The 14,676-nt window shown below is 31.7% G+C and overlaps 1 long non-coding RNA gene across 2 annotated transcripts; it reads left to right on the top strand.

Annotated features, from left to right (window-relative positions):
* Window positions 1-3,209: 3,209 nt before the first annotated feature.
* Window positions 3,210-13,389, top strand: LOC133794054 (uncharacterized). Of its 2 annotated transcripts, none has more exons than XR_009875103.1 (4): window positions 3,210-3,610; window positions 3,717-3,868; window positions 11,952-12,074; window positions 13,190-13,389. It is a non-coding gene; the product is annotated as an uncharacterized LOC133794054 (long non-coding RNA). The 2 variants fall into 2 exon arrangements; XR_009875102.1 differs by having other exon boundaries at window positions 3,215-3,610; window positions 3,740-3,868.
* Window positions 13,390-14,676: the final 1,287 nt, after the last annotated feature.

A 14,676-nucleotide genomic window follows, 5' to 3' on the forward strand; every position in this document is an offset into this window, starting at 1 on the left:
ATTATAGCTTTTAAACACATCAATTTTGAACCAAAGCACGTAACTTAAAACTTGAGACAAGCGACATGTCGCTACCTAGGTTGCAACATGTCACCTCCCAACTGCCTAGGGTGCCCAAAATCATTCTTAATTACCTCCAAATGATTCTAAATGTTTAGAGTAAGCTTAGATACCTCATTGTATCACTTTAGACCTATAAAAGTCAATTTTTAATGCCTACAATAAAAACTCATTTTTTCACTTCAACTTAAGTAAGAAATTGTTCAGTATTTTACACCACATTGTGTAAACAACTTAACGATTATATTTAACCAAACTCAACATATAATGGGTCCAATCCTATATAATCTTATTATATAAAGCATATCCATTAAGATGTCTAATTACACTAGGGATCAAGATCTAGATTATATGTATTCATAATACTAGTGAACTTTGATATATTCTGGACTTTTCAATTCATTATCTATGATCTTAATCTTCTCGTACTTGTACAAGATTATAGTTGTATTAATGAATTGAGAATTATCTGAAGTTTATAAAATATTATTCTACTAATAGTATTAACCATTAATTATAAATAAATTCATTTCTTTTATATATTTTAATAAACAATGTACTCATTACATGCTTTAATGGGACCGTGCCCAATGTTGACACTGTTTTTCGTCAACTTAATTATGTAGAGCAATAAACAATTAATTTAGGAAGAAAAGAATAAACCAGAGATTTTTAATGTGGTTCAATAGTTATAATATGCCTATGTTCACGAGTCACTATTATAATCAACTCTGTGCGAAGGCTTCCAGTGAAAGCAATTTGGTAGACTCCCTTTTTAGTACAAAATTGTGTGTGAGTACAAATGATCAAATCCAGACTATTTATAGATCCAGTTACAAGAATATATTCCCCCCAATTTAGGGAAGTTACAATCTAATATTTAAATTCAAATAGATATCCAAATAATAATAATAACACAGCTTAAATGTGTTATTCAAATAACTATCCCATAAAAATAGGGATTCGACACATGGTTATAGCTAATCCCTAAGAAATAGAGATTTCCTAACAGTTTTTCCTTGTGGTAAATGCATCATCGAGCTTGAACATTGCTTTACCGCGCTTTCGAGACCAATCAAACTTCGAGCTCATCATTCTCGTTTTCGCTTCCTCCTCCCTCCCTAAGTCTGTCTAGCTCATCCTCCAGAGAAGGTTAATTCCTTCGAGCCTACAACTCATGCTCGAATGATGATGGTAGATCTGGAACCATGTGGCCACGACATTTCATGATAATAATCACAAGTGTCACATGGAAATTCATTTATTTTGAGCCTATGTTCTTACGAGCCTACATTTCGAGGTCAATTACCTAATCTCAAAATTTGGGTGTAACATTTTGCCCCCTCAAAAGTGTTGGTTCGAATCCTTTGAGAAGTAAACTTTTGAACTCCACTTTTGAAAAATGTGTCCACCTACCACACTCGAGTATGGACACGTGTCTTTAGGGGATTGCATACTGAAGTACTGAAGTACTCTTTTCTCTACACATGTCCTTTCCTATTTCCATTTTTGCCTCCAACCTTCAAAATCAAACCCAGTCCGTTGGATCACAATCTAATCTGCTTCAAGGGTTTAGATCAATTTCTCAATGCCACCTTTTCACCTACTTTTGCATATTTAAACTCCCACTCATCTCCTCCATCTTCACTTTTACTCTCCCATCTATCATAAAAGAATTACGAACCAGAGTTCCAAAATCTCGCATGTTCTCCAAGTTGAAAAAACAAAGCAGCCTTCGATCGTTTGGTTCCACAGGATCATTCCTACTTCTGATCTTCTGATCTTCTGATCTACTCATTTCCACGATCGACTTTGTGTAAGTTTTTTTTTTTTTTTTTGTACCGTTCATTTAGTGTTCATGCATGAGAAATTATTTTGGTTCTTGTTGTATTTTTGAAGTCTTCTCTGTAAAATAGGATATTTTTATTTGTATGGATGAGTATTTGTAGTGAATAAAGATCTGTTTAGGCAAAAAATTTGGTAAAAAACTAGCAAAAATTGCACTTTTTTAGGTTATGGGGTAATAGGTTATAGGTTTCGTGTAGTGTAAGAAATAGGGTTTTGAATTAGGGTTTTAACGCACGTAGCCCGATGATATCTCCATTTTGGGTAACTGCCCATTTCTCCCTAGAAATTTAGGATATCCCAAATTGGAGGTAACTACCCCACTCTCGCATGGATCCACTCTCGATGCCCCAAACTTTTCATAGCTCGGTTATGGCATTTGAGTCAATCTCGCTATTTCGAGCCTTTAGGCTTGATTAATGCGATCTTGTCATCTCAAACTTGCAAACTCGAGTTATCAAACTTTAATTCTTCCTATTATTTTTAAATAATGGGCCCTCACCTTTTTCTTTCTTGTTAGATGTCACAGTCTTCAGAGAATCAGTAGGGGCCCGAGCTCGTGATTCCTTACCACCCACCGTCTCCTCGAATTGAGTCTCCATTTTCCCAAAACTAGTGGTTGATCTAGAAACACAAAGAGCACCTCGAGCAAGAAGACATTCACACCCATTTCAATCGTCAGATTGACGTGGCCAAAAAAGGAAAAAGAAGGATTACAATTTGATGTGCATCCAGATCCAGACCCCAAGGTTTGACCAGTTCCCCTTGATCCCAAGTGTAGGGTGACAATAGCTTTTTCTCTAGGTGAACTCTCCTTCAACTTCATGGGAAGCACACCAAATTAATTAACCACACACACCGCCACCAAAATCCCTTCTGCCCCGGCCTCGAAGAGCTCTTTCTTCGAGGCTAAACATTACCAGAGAGTTATGTCACATCACCAGACAAATTTAAGAACTCTTAACTTACGACAGGCTAAAACTAACTGGGAAGCTAGTGTGTCGGCCAGCCAACTCCAACGAAAGGAGTTGTTTTGCTCCGAGAGAAAACAACACAGAGACGAAAATACAGCTCGCAGCCTGGAGTCGCGAACACATGCGAGCTGGGGCATTGCTGCCTCCATTAGAAAACATATACTGGATTTTGTTTATTTTCATGTAAATCATATATTAAACATATTAAAATAAGATAACCTAGAACATGTTTCTAAAATTGAATTCATATAGAAATAATGATAAGAATACTTACATTATACACAGCGGAATGAATGAGTCATTCCTTCAGTTTCTCTCACTACACCAAATAATACTTTCTACAACACATTAATATAATTTTATTTAAAAAGTATTATAATTTATAATATAAAAAAGCAGTAAAGTGAAAATTGGAAAAACAAATGGCGGGCCTTAAAAAATTATCAGCGGCAAACTAAAAATGTGTTATATTTATTCTCCAATTCTCAATTTTCTCATTCTTTCTTGTCACTAAATAACTCTTTGTCTATAACTCTTCTCTCTCCTTCGCATCCTTCCTCTCTTCTTCTATCTCATTATTTCTTTCTTTTTTCTTCTTTTTCTTGTAGGTTTCTTAACTGATTGCTTTCTTTTTTAATTTTCAAAGTCTCACTACATTCAGATTATGGTTGGAAAAATTCCTTTAGGGCTTGATTTGACCTTGCAAAGAAAGGAAAAGATCTCTAGAGAAGGTATTTTATTTACTGTCAGATATAGTTCGTGTTTTATTTCAAATATTATGCTTTATAGGCATGTATATGCTATATATGTTCATAAATTTACTTATTAATTTTCTAGTGGGTTTGAGGTGTTAATTGCAGCAGCAAGGTTTGGGCTTTTGGACTGTAGTGGATGGATTTGTACGTTAGGTCTTGGCTTAATAAACTAGCACCATTTTTATAGATCTACTCCTATTTATATTTCCTTGCTCTATCCTTATTCCATTTCAGGTACACTTCTTCTCTTTTTCATTTTGTTTTTGGCTCAAATCTTGTGTTTATAGTAGAGACTTTATTTAATATTTGCTCCCATTTCTAATTCTTGACAAACACTAGATCATGTTTATATATAATGATGTCAATTTTTAGATTACGTGTATATATACTGAAAAAAAATTTGCTGCATTTTCACATGATTATTATTTGGGTTTTGATTTTTTTTTTCAATCTATGTATAAATAGAATGTATTCCCTTTCAGTCTATTGACTTTGTATTTGAATGCAAATTGGTTTGTTATCTGCTTTAATTTCTTTTACATGGTTTGAGTTCCCTGTGGTTGATACGTGTTGCTCACTAACTTCATTCTTGAGAATCTTAGCAAATCAAATTGATAAAAATTCAATCTTGATTTTGGGAATTAGGGACTTGCTGCTAGTGTTCCATTAAAATAAATCGTTTTTGGGGTAGGTTTTTTATTTAGATGCTATGTATTTCATGTTTACTTTTATAAATATGAAAGTCTCTGTTCTCATATAATATATTTATTTATTATAAAAGTGAGAGAATGTAATGGAAAGCTATCTCCATGTGCTCTGTCTTATATTCAGCTTGAACTCATATATATATATATATATATATATTTCAGCATATGCAAGTATTCCTTTTTTCGCAGTACAAGGTCTTCAAACTTTAATTCATATATGTAGGTTTCTTTTGACATATGCATGAACATAATATGGTCCAAATATTTTTACTTATCAATTCTCTTTTTGTTTTTTAACTTATGTTCCAACTATACTTTTGTTCATAATCTATCTTTTGCTAAAGATGTCTCCATCTACATGAATTAATTATTGTGCCCATATGTATTCCGTTTAGGACATTATAAATGTTAGGAAAATATTGTTTTGCCTCAATGGAAATGATTATAATATTACAACTCTATGCAATAATATTACAAGTAAATATAGATTGATTAAATAAGGTTACAACTCTATAACTGAAAATACAAATAAACTAAAAAAAGGAAGAAGATGATGATGAAGAAGAGAATACAACTCTAAGCAAAAGATTACAAGTAAAATAAAGTGTTTAGACCAAATAAAAAGATTACAACTCTTAAACAATATATACAAGTAAAATAGAACAAGAGAATAAGAAGAAAAACAATAGAATAAAAAGAAGAGCAGAAACATAATCAAACTCTCACTTACACAACCTAAGTGAAGAGGATTGGGGATCACCAACTTGAACAAGGTTTAAAACCTTTGTCCAAAAGCTTATTTCCCCCTAACTCAAGCACTAAGGGATCTCTCTCAGATATTGGAAAAGCTTTCTAGAATTATCAAGCCTCAAGGTGTTTCTAGCCAAGTGCTCTAGTGGATAGAAAAGTTGTGTCTTACAAGTGAGCTATAGGCTCCTATTTATAGAGTTTAGAGACACCCTTTGAATTTCAAATTCCACCAACCCCCATGGCTGTTACCAATGTTTAATTGGATTGATATGGAATTAAAAAAGAGATTTGGGAGCTTTTTGAGTTTTTTGAGCCGTTCAACAAAGATTGAAAAAACTGAAAATTTGGTCAGTTTTGGCCTGTGGCCGCGGCCAGAGACATTAGTGGCCGCGGCCACTGAATGTTGGTGGCCGCGGCCACCGACCGAATTCAGCACAATAATTGTGTTGTTTTTCCAAACGGTTCCAAACCCTCCCAAATGATTTTGTAACTCCCAAAACACATTATTGGGGTTAAAATCATATCTCTAACAGCCATATCACATATGGCTTTTATGAAATTCATCTCAATATTGTGTAATAACAATTTACACAATAAAGGGTAATATTTGGAGGTTACAAATTTGTAACAGCAAATATGTTACATTATTTGGATATATCTCATATATCTAAATATTGTAACTCTCTATTATATGTTACAATATGTGACACACTTTGTCACATTTATTTAATCTAAAACATTATATTATAATATAATATAATTTTACATTATATTATAAAATAATATAACATTCCCCCACAAGATTAAATAGTTATCTTATTGTAATACTTATTTAATCAATCATTATATTTTGAAATATAACATATCCCCCACTTGATTAAATAAGAACTCTCACTTATAGGAGTCATTGCATTAGTGCATAAAGTAAAGTGTTTTTCAACTTGAACTTTACTATAGTGTAATTATCACAAAATTTGTCGAAAATTAGGTTGCACTAGGCATTGAACCATCTTTTCATGATGACAAATTGGTGATAACACACACATCTTTGCGATGTTCACTTGAGACCTCTATGTCTCGCTTTGCACTGTTAATGGCCATGTGCACTTTCCATTCGTGAACATTCTTGAGAATACTCCCAATTCTCATGAGAGGCGGCACCACCCCTAGGTCCATATAGGTAGAATTCTTACAGTATTTTGTTACCAAAAATACTTGTCTTTACTAGACTGAACTCTATTAAAAAACCTTTCGGTTTTAACCATCCACTTGGTAACACACAAGTACTCAATATCTCAGATGGGACTTGTTTTGAGTACAACTAATATTCACTTGATTGACTTGTTATTACCTATTGAACCTAACACTAGTTGAATAACTAGTGTTAAGATAGGTTACCATCAATCGTGAATCTCTTTAGGGAGTTTAAGTCCCATCCCTCGAGATGATGCAGCCAATAAATCTCTCGTTAGTGGCTTAGTGAAAGGATCCGCCAGATTTTCACTAGTTCTCACATAGGATATTGAGATGACTCCTTTTTGAATCAATTCTCTTACATATCCATGTCTTAGACTAATGTGTCTAGACTTCCCATTATACACTCCGTTGTATGCTCTAGCCAATGTCGCTTGGCTATCACAATGTATCGATATAGTAGATACATTATCTTTGATTAGGGGAATCTCTATCAACAGATCCCTTAACCATTCGGCCTCTTTGTCGGTAGTAGCTAGAGCTATGAACTCTGCTTCCATAGTGGAATGAAATATACAGGTTTGTTTCTTGGAACCCCAAGAAATTGCACCTCCACCAAGTGTAAATACCCAACCAGTTGTGGACAAGTTGTCCCCAAGATTGGATATCCAACTTGCATCTGTATATCCTTCTAAAATCGAAAGAAATTTGGAGTAGTGAAGGCTTAGTCCTTTGGTTTTCTTAAGATAACCTAGGACTCTTCCAATTGCCTTCCAGTGATCCACACTTGGATTACTTGTAAACCTACTAAGTTTACTTACTGCAAATGCTATATCAGGTCTAGTACACTGGGCAGCATACATTAGACTCCCTATAGCACTGGCATACTCCAATTGAGCCATCGCTCTTCCTTCATTCTTCTCAAGTTTTACACTATGATCGAATGGAGTATTGGCATCTTTAACCTTGAGATGGTTAAATTTGTTCAATACTTTCTCAACATAGTGGGCTTGCCCTAACGCAAAACCCCCACTATGTTTCTTTACTTTGATACCGAGTATGGTATCAACTTCTCCAAGATCTTTCATCATGAAGGTTGATGATAGAAACCTCTTCGTTTCTTCTATCCCTTTCATGCTATTACTTAGAATAAGCATGTCATCCACATATAAGCAAACAATGATCACATATCCCTTACAAGTTTTGGAATACAAACACTTGTCTCCATTGTTATGTCTAAACCCATTAGACATGATGGCTTGATCAAATTTCTCATGCCATTGCTTACGAGCTTGTTTCAATCCATAAAAGGATTTTACAAGTCTACAAACTTTATGTTCATATTTTGGTAGGACAAACCCTTCGGGTTGTTCCATATAGACCTCCTTATTGAGGTCACCATTAAGGAATGCCGTTTTGACATCCATTTGATGAACATACAAGTTGTGTATAGAAGCTAAAGCGAACAAAATTCTTATAGAAGTTGTTCTTGCAACAGGCGCATAGGTATCGAAATAATCGATACCCTCTTTTTGCCTAAACCCTTTAGCTACTAATCTAGCTTTAAAGGTTTGGATAGTGCCATCAGTGTGGTATTTTCTCCTAAATACCCACTTACACCCAATTGGCTTAGACCCCGGTGGGAGATCTACCAATTCCCAAGTGTTATTGGAAAGAATGGAATCCATCTCATCATTGATGGCTTCTTCCAAAACGCACTATCTCTCGATTGCATAGCTTCTCTATAAGTCTTAGGATCATCTTCAACGAGAAGTACAATAGGAATTTTCCTAATGACTTCCTCTCTATTTCCTTCTACCATGTAGAATGAAATTCGTTAAGAATCTATCTCATCCACTACTAGACTTTTATGATTTTTAAGCCTTTGACTTCTTCTAGGTTCAAAGGGTTGGTTTAAATCCTTTTGAGAATTCTCCTCTTGAGAATCAACTTTGGATGTAGAAGCTTGAGAATTGTTCTCATATAACAAATCCTCCTTTAGAGATGTTGAAGCTTGAGAATTGTTGTCACATAACATATTCTCAAAGAATTCAACTTCTCTAGATTCAATCATAATATTAGACTCTAAGTCTAATAGCCTATAAGCTTTACTATTGTTGGCATAATCAACAAAAGCACACTTTGTGGCTCTAGAACCTAACTTTGTTCTATTAGGTTCGTTTTTCTTGCAATATGCAAGACACCCCAACACTTTGAAGTACCCTATGTTGGGTTTTCTTCTTTTCCATAACTCACATGGAGATATAAATACCATGTGAAAAAATTTCAAGAAAATAATCACTAATTTCGCTTTTAATTGTCTAAATAATCTCAAAATCTCTTAAACAACTTTTGGGCATTTTCTAAGAGTCTCTTTGAGATTATTTTGAAAACATCATTTTGACATCCATTGATTTTCTCATCAAAATCAATTTGAAGATGTCAATTTTAAACACTTAAATCAAAGAAAATAAACCCTCAATGATTTATTTAAACACTTTGATTTCTAATGCTTTGGTTTAACATTATCTCCTCATTGAGATTAATTTAAAACATATCACCATCTTTAACAAGAATGAATAAAATTCTCTTCAACCTTATTCATTATTGGTATAAAGATTCAAAATTGCTTCTCCAATTTTGTAATGTCACCTCATTGAGACATTGAATATTTGAGAATTATTGTCACTAAATAATTCTCAAATATTTTCTCTTTTGACCACACTTTAGACTCCAAGCCTATAGGTCAATATGTCATCCCATAATTTGGATCCACCTTGATCAATTTTTTTTTTTTTTGCAATAGCAAGATACTTATCAAAAGATGTAGCCTTTTTAGGTTCATCTTTTCTTATCTCATAAGTTGAGATGGTCAACACTTAAATGAGAAATTTTAATTTCTCAAATAATTCTCTTTATTTACCAAATAAATGGTAACTCATCACATTGCAATAATATAGGATAAAACATATTTATATTATTATCACCTTAATAATCATATTATATGGCACACCATAATAATCATGATAATTCTTATGTATATATCAATATACTTTTATATATTAACATAATTATGTCTCAAAGAAATTTCACATAATTTTTCAACATATATCCATCATATTAGCATGCGTTTTGAATCTCATAATTATATTGTAAGTATATCACAAATATCATACAACAATTCACATATCTATTTATTCACAAAATCAATATATAGGCATGTCAAAAACTACCTAATTATCATGCTTTATAAATTCTCAAAACATAATTTTCATGTCAAATGTATGTACTACTATCTCACATATAGCATACACATAAGATTAATAATCACTAGATTATGTAGAGCTTCTCAAAAGTTCACTTCTAAGGATTTAAGTTTCACAAATAGATGTGTAACCTATGTTACAATGTATCTCATATTATATTAACATGTTAACATTTACACAATTTATTCATATATCAACATTTGGAAAACATGCTAATACATGAAATAAAATTTCACCACTATTATATAAAATTTACACTTACCTTGTCTTACCACCAAGTTCAATTGAATCCATGAAACCTATTCCACCCTACTAGGTCTTGGTGCATGATTTTGATAGTCTCACCTTCCATTGAAACAAACAATGGGGATAAGCTTTTGAATGTTAGGAAAATATTGTTTTGCCTCAATGGAAATGATTATAATATTACAACTCTATGCAATAATATTACAAGTAAATATAGATTGATTAAATAAGGTTACAACTCTATAACTGAAAATACAAATAAACTAAAGAAAGGAAGAAGATGATGATGAAGAAGAGAATAGTGAGAATACAACTCTAAGCAAAAGATTACAAGTAAAATAAAGTGTTTAGACCAAATGAAAAGATTACAACTCTTAAACAAAATATACAAGTAAAATAGAACAAGAGAATAAGAAGAAAAACAATAGAATAAAAAGAAGAACAGAAACACAATCAAACTCTCACTTACACAACCTAAGTGAAGAGGATTGGGGATCACCAACTTGAACAAGGTTTAAAACATTTGTCCAAAAGCTTATTTCCCCCTAACTCAAGCACTAAGGGATCTCTCTCAGATATTGGAAAAGTTTTCTAGAATTATCAAGCCTCAAGGTGTTTCTAGCCAAGTGCTCTAGTGGATAGAAAAGTTGTGTCTTACAAGTGAGCTATAGGCTCCTATTTATAGAGTTTAGAGACACCCTTTGAATTTCAAATTCCACCAACCCCCATGGCTGTTACCAATGTTTAATTGGATTAATATGGAATTAAAAAAGAGATTTGGGAGTTATTTGGGTTTTTTGAGCCGTTCAACAAAGATTGAAAAAACTGAAAATTTGGTCAGTTTTGGCCTGTGGCCGCGGCCACTGGTCTCTGACCCACAAGCTGCGGCCACTGAATGTTGGTGGCCGCAGCCACCGACCAAATTCAGCACAAAAATTGTGTTGTTTTTCCAAACGGTTCCAAACCCTCCCAAATGATTTTGTAACTCCCAAAACACATTATTGGGGTTGAAATCATATCTCTAACAGCCATATCACATATGGCTTTTATAAAATTCATCTCAATATTGTGTAACAACAATTTACACAATAAAGGGTAATATTTTGAGGTTACAAATTTGTAACACCAAATATGTTACATTATTTGGATATATCTCATATATATAAATATTGTAACTCTCTATTATATGTTACAATATGTGACACACTTTGTCACATTTATTTAATCTAAAACATTATATTATAAAATAATATAACAATATATATATTGAGTAAACATGTCTCTTATCTATCATGTCTAGTACTAAAGTAATGAGAAAATTACTATGAGAATCTCACATAGTTGGAACTACCGAAAATGGCACTTTTTAAAAGAATTCACTATGCCAAATTTGTAGACCCTTATATATTTAATGCAATGTTTTGTAACAAAAATGATCAGGGGATTTACTTTTCTTGGTCAAAGTCCAACTCTAGGAAGACAACCCATATAGATATTGTGTCTTGATCATAATTGAAAGTCATTCTTATATCATTGTCGTTTGTGGCCAATGTCAGTTAAGTTTTTAAGTGTTATAATTAAAAATTGTTTTGCTTGTAATGGTTGCATGCGTTGGCTTCTTGAGCTCTCTCTTCTAGGTCCTTTGGTATCTTGAATTTTTGGAGGTGATCCCTTATGCGTTGGTTTTTTGGAAATTCAATGTATTTTTTTCTTTCTTGTGAAAAATTAGGTTGGGTTTGATATTGACATGTACTATATTGAATGTATATGATTATTAAAAAGTGTGCTCAACACGTTGGAAGTGTTAATGGATATGATTATTACAAAGTGTTAATGGATCGTATTTTATTTTTTATTTTAATGAAAAGTGAGGAAGTCCATTGTGAACATACATGCATCCATATCTCTCTACTTTAAAGTATGTTAATATTTTAGTTTTTTTTTTTAAATTGTATTTTACCCCACAAGCCACTAATTCTCTCTCCTACCTACCCTAATATATCTACTATGTTTGAAAAATAGCATGTCCTAATATTTTAATTGGGTTGTAGTTGATCAACTTGATTACAAAAATAACATGAATATAAATTTCTTTGCTTAAAAAATGTTTGGGATCATTGATAATGGAAATTAAATGATCTTGTGATATGATAGATGAAGGGGATGTGAATGAGTACAACTTGAAACAAACGGGAAGGAGTCCAATTCGTACAATACGAATTTTTTTAAATGGTCATTGAAATTACTCTGATGCAAAAGTTCCACACCTTGTCTATGGTATGTGATGTGTAATATTCTCATTTCAATTATGTTTTTATCATACAATCAGGATTGGTTTGTGTTTTTCTTTATTATTTGTTTCTCTGGATGGAACAAACTAATATGCATTGGAAGACATTCTTTTGGTGATCAGTACATAGCTACCGATACCATTTTAATGGACTTGGAAAACTAAAATTGTTTTCACTCATTTAGTTTTCACTGCTGTTGAACTTGCAGACTTATGACAAAAAAAGATAAAATGATGCTATTTAATATATATTTGTCATTAATATAAATGATGCTATTTATATCTATATTAATTAATGTCATTAATTTTGCTCTAAAATTTGATAATATGTTAAGTGTTTTAGTTTTCTAGTTTCACAGTTTTTGTTTAGAGGTGAACTAAGTATTGGAACCGGTCATCAATTATTAAAACTCAAAATTAGCTAGTATTATCCGGTAGTTATTTTGTGTTGTTTCTCAATGCTGAATTGCTAATAGAAATATCTATTGTAAGATTTGTATATTGAAAGTAAAGAAGTAGACAAGTTGCTTGAGAATTTATTTTTACTGTTTTTGCTATGCTTATTAGTTAATGTGTTGCTGCCATTATTATTAGTATATATATTTTATTTATATTTTGTGTGTTGTAAAAATTGTGTAGGGCTTATATAGATATATATATATAAGTGTAGGGTAGAGATTAAAAGTTTAGAGAGTGTATTGGACAAGTTCTGTTGATGTTTTGGTATTAGAAAATTCATATGTGATATTGTAGAATATAAGCTAAAACGTTACATTTTTCTTAACTTCTCCTATATTTTTATTTTATTTTGACGCTGGAAATGACGTGTTTGATAGTATAAAAATTAGATTTCTTCTCATATTTCTATGCTGAAACAACTACCAACATTTCTTAATTCTTTGTTGCTGTTGCTATAGCTTCTTGTGAAACATTGTACTCTATACATATATCATACATATGGGTGACAAAAAGAAAGTACTTTGTCCATATTAAAAAGAATGTCGCGTTCCGTTTATATATGTTTTTGCTGCTAATGGACCAATTTATATTTTTCTTTGTTTGTGATTTAATGCTTTTTTTTTTTTTTTTTGGCAATTTGCAGGTATAATGAGATTGATTTTTTTGAAGCAAAAATGAGCAAATTTGTGGATGAGTTCATTAGAATCAAATAATCTTTTTTCTTAACTTTGTAGATTATATAGAATTCTAATTTTGTAGAATTTATTTTGTAATATGATTTTAGAAGCCTAAACTAGACTAAATATTGTAAATCTATTCAAGCAATTCATAAACATTTCTTTATATTATTTTGTTTCGCTCCAACGGATAATATTTTTTTCCTTAGTTGTCTACAAGGAAAGAAAAGTCTTATATAAGTTCATATTATATGTACCACATTAGTTAAAACTTTTATAAATTCTTTTAATAATGTAAAAAAAAAACTTTATCACTTAATTATCAATACAAAATTGTATTGTACAACCAATTCTATTATATATAATGCAGAGATTGTATTATTGTAGAGTATGCTTTAACACTATTTTATAAGTTGTAAACTGTGTTATATTAAATAGTACAAAGCGTATCACAGAACACTTATTTATTTATTAAAATAACACACTAAAAGTGTTATTGTAGGCTATACAATAATACTTCTCTATAACCATGGAAAAGTGTTATGTAAAATGCTCCTACCTACGATAACACCGCCTTCCTTAACATATTGAAAAGTGTTATGGTATATATTTGATAATACTTTTTTGGTCTTATGGAAAGTAGTTTTTCTTGTAGTGTCTAACCCGTGTATCCTTTCTGCAGCAGAGTATTACCAAGAAATTGAACTGTTCTTCAATTTTCTTCACAACCTTCCAAAAGAATCCTTAGAATCACCTAAACTAGGGTGGACAACTCTCAACACATAAGATAGGTACAGAGAGAAGAAGAGAAAATAATGTTAAGGCTTAGAAAAGGACTTATGTTGTAGAGAGAATCTAAAACCTACTAAATCTTCTAATCTTCTCGAAAATAAGTCTGTCTGTCATATGTTTTCAACTCTTACTTATCATTCCTTTTATAGACTCAATTAGGTCATTTATTTAATTAAAAAATTAATAAAATAATAGCCAATATTAGCCATTAGGTCGAAATTCTCATGGGCTTTAGGCCCATGAAATTTCTCTTTTAATTATAAGACCATTGGACTTAAAATCAAGGCTTGTATTATTTTCTATTGATTTAATTAATTAAATAACTATTTAAATCCTTTATCAAATTAATTATTTATAATTTGAACCTTGATTTAAACTTATATATTAATTTAGACACCAATTTATCTTATTTAATAAATCTGCCATAATTTCTCTTTTCTTCTTTAAATTGTATAATGTTGTGAAACTATCCAAAATTGATTTGGTCAACTTTGATAATTCTAATTGATAATTAAATCAATTAACTGAGACTATCTAGATGATTTTATCCAAGGTACAATGAGAACCATGGGCCTATGAAATCAAGCTCCAATAAGTTATCATAAATCTAACAAATAAATTTACTAACTTATTAATTCCTCGTGACTCCACTAAAGACTCA

The sequence above is a fragment of the Humulus lupulus genome, chromosome 8 (assembly GCF_963169125.1).
Source record: "Humulus lupulus chromosome 8, drHumLupu1.1, whole genome shotgun sequence".
Classification (NCBI taxonomy): Eukaryota; Viridiplantae; Streptophyta; class Magnoliopsida; order Rosales; family Cannabaceae; genus Humulus; species Humulus lupulus.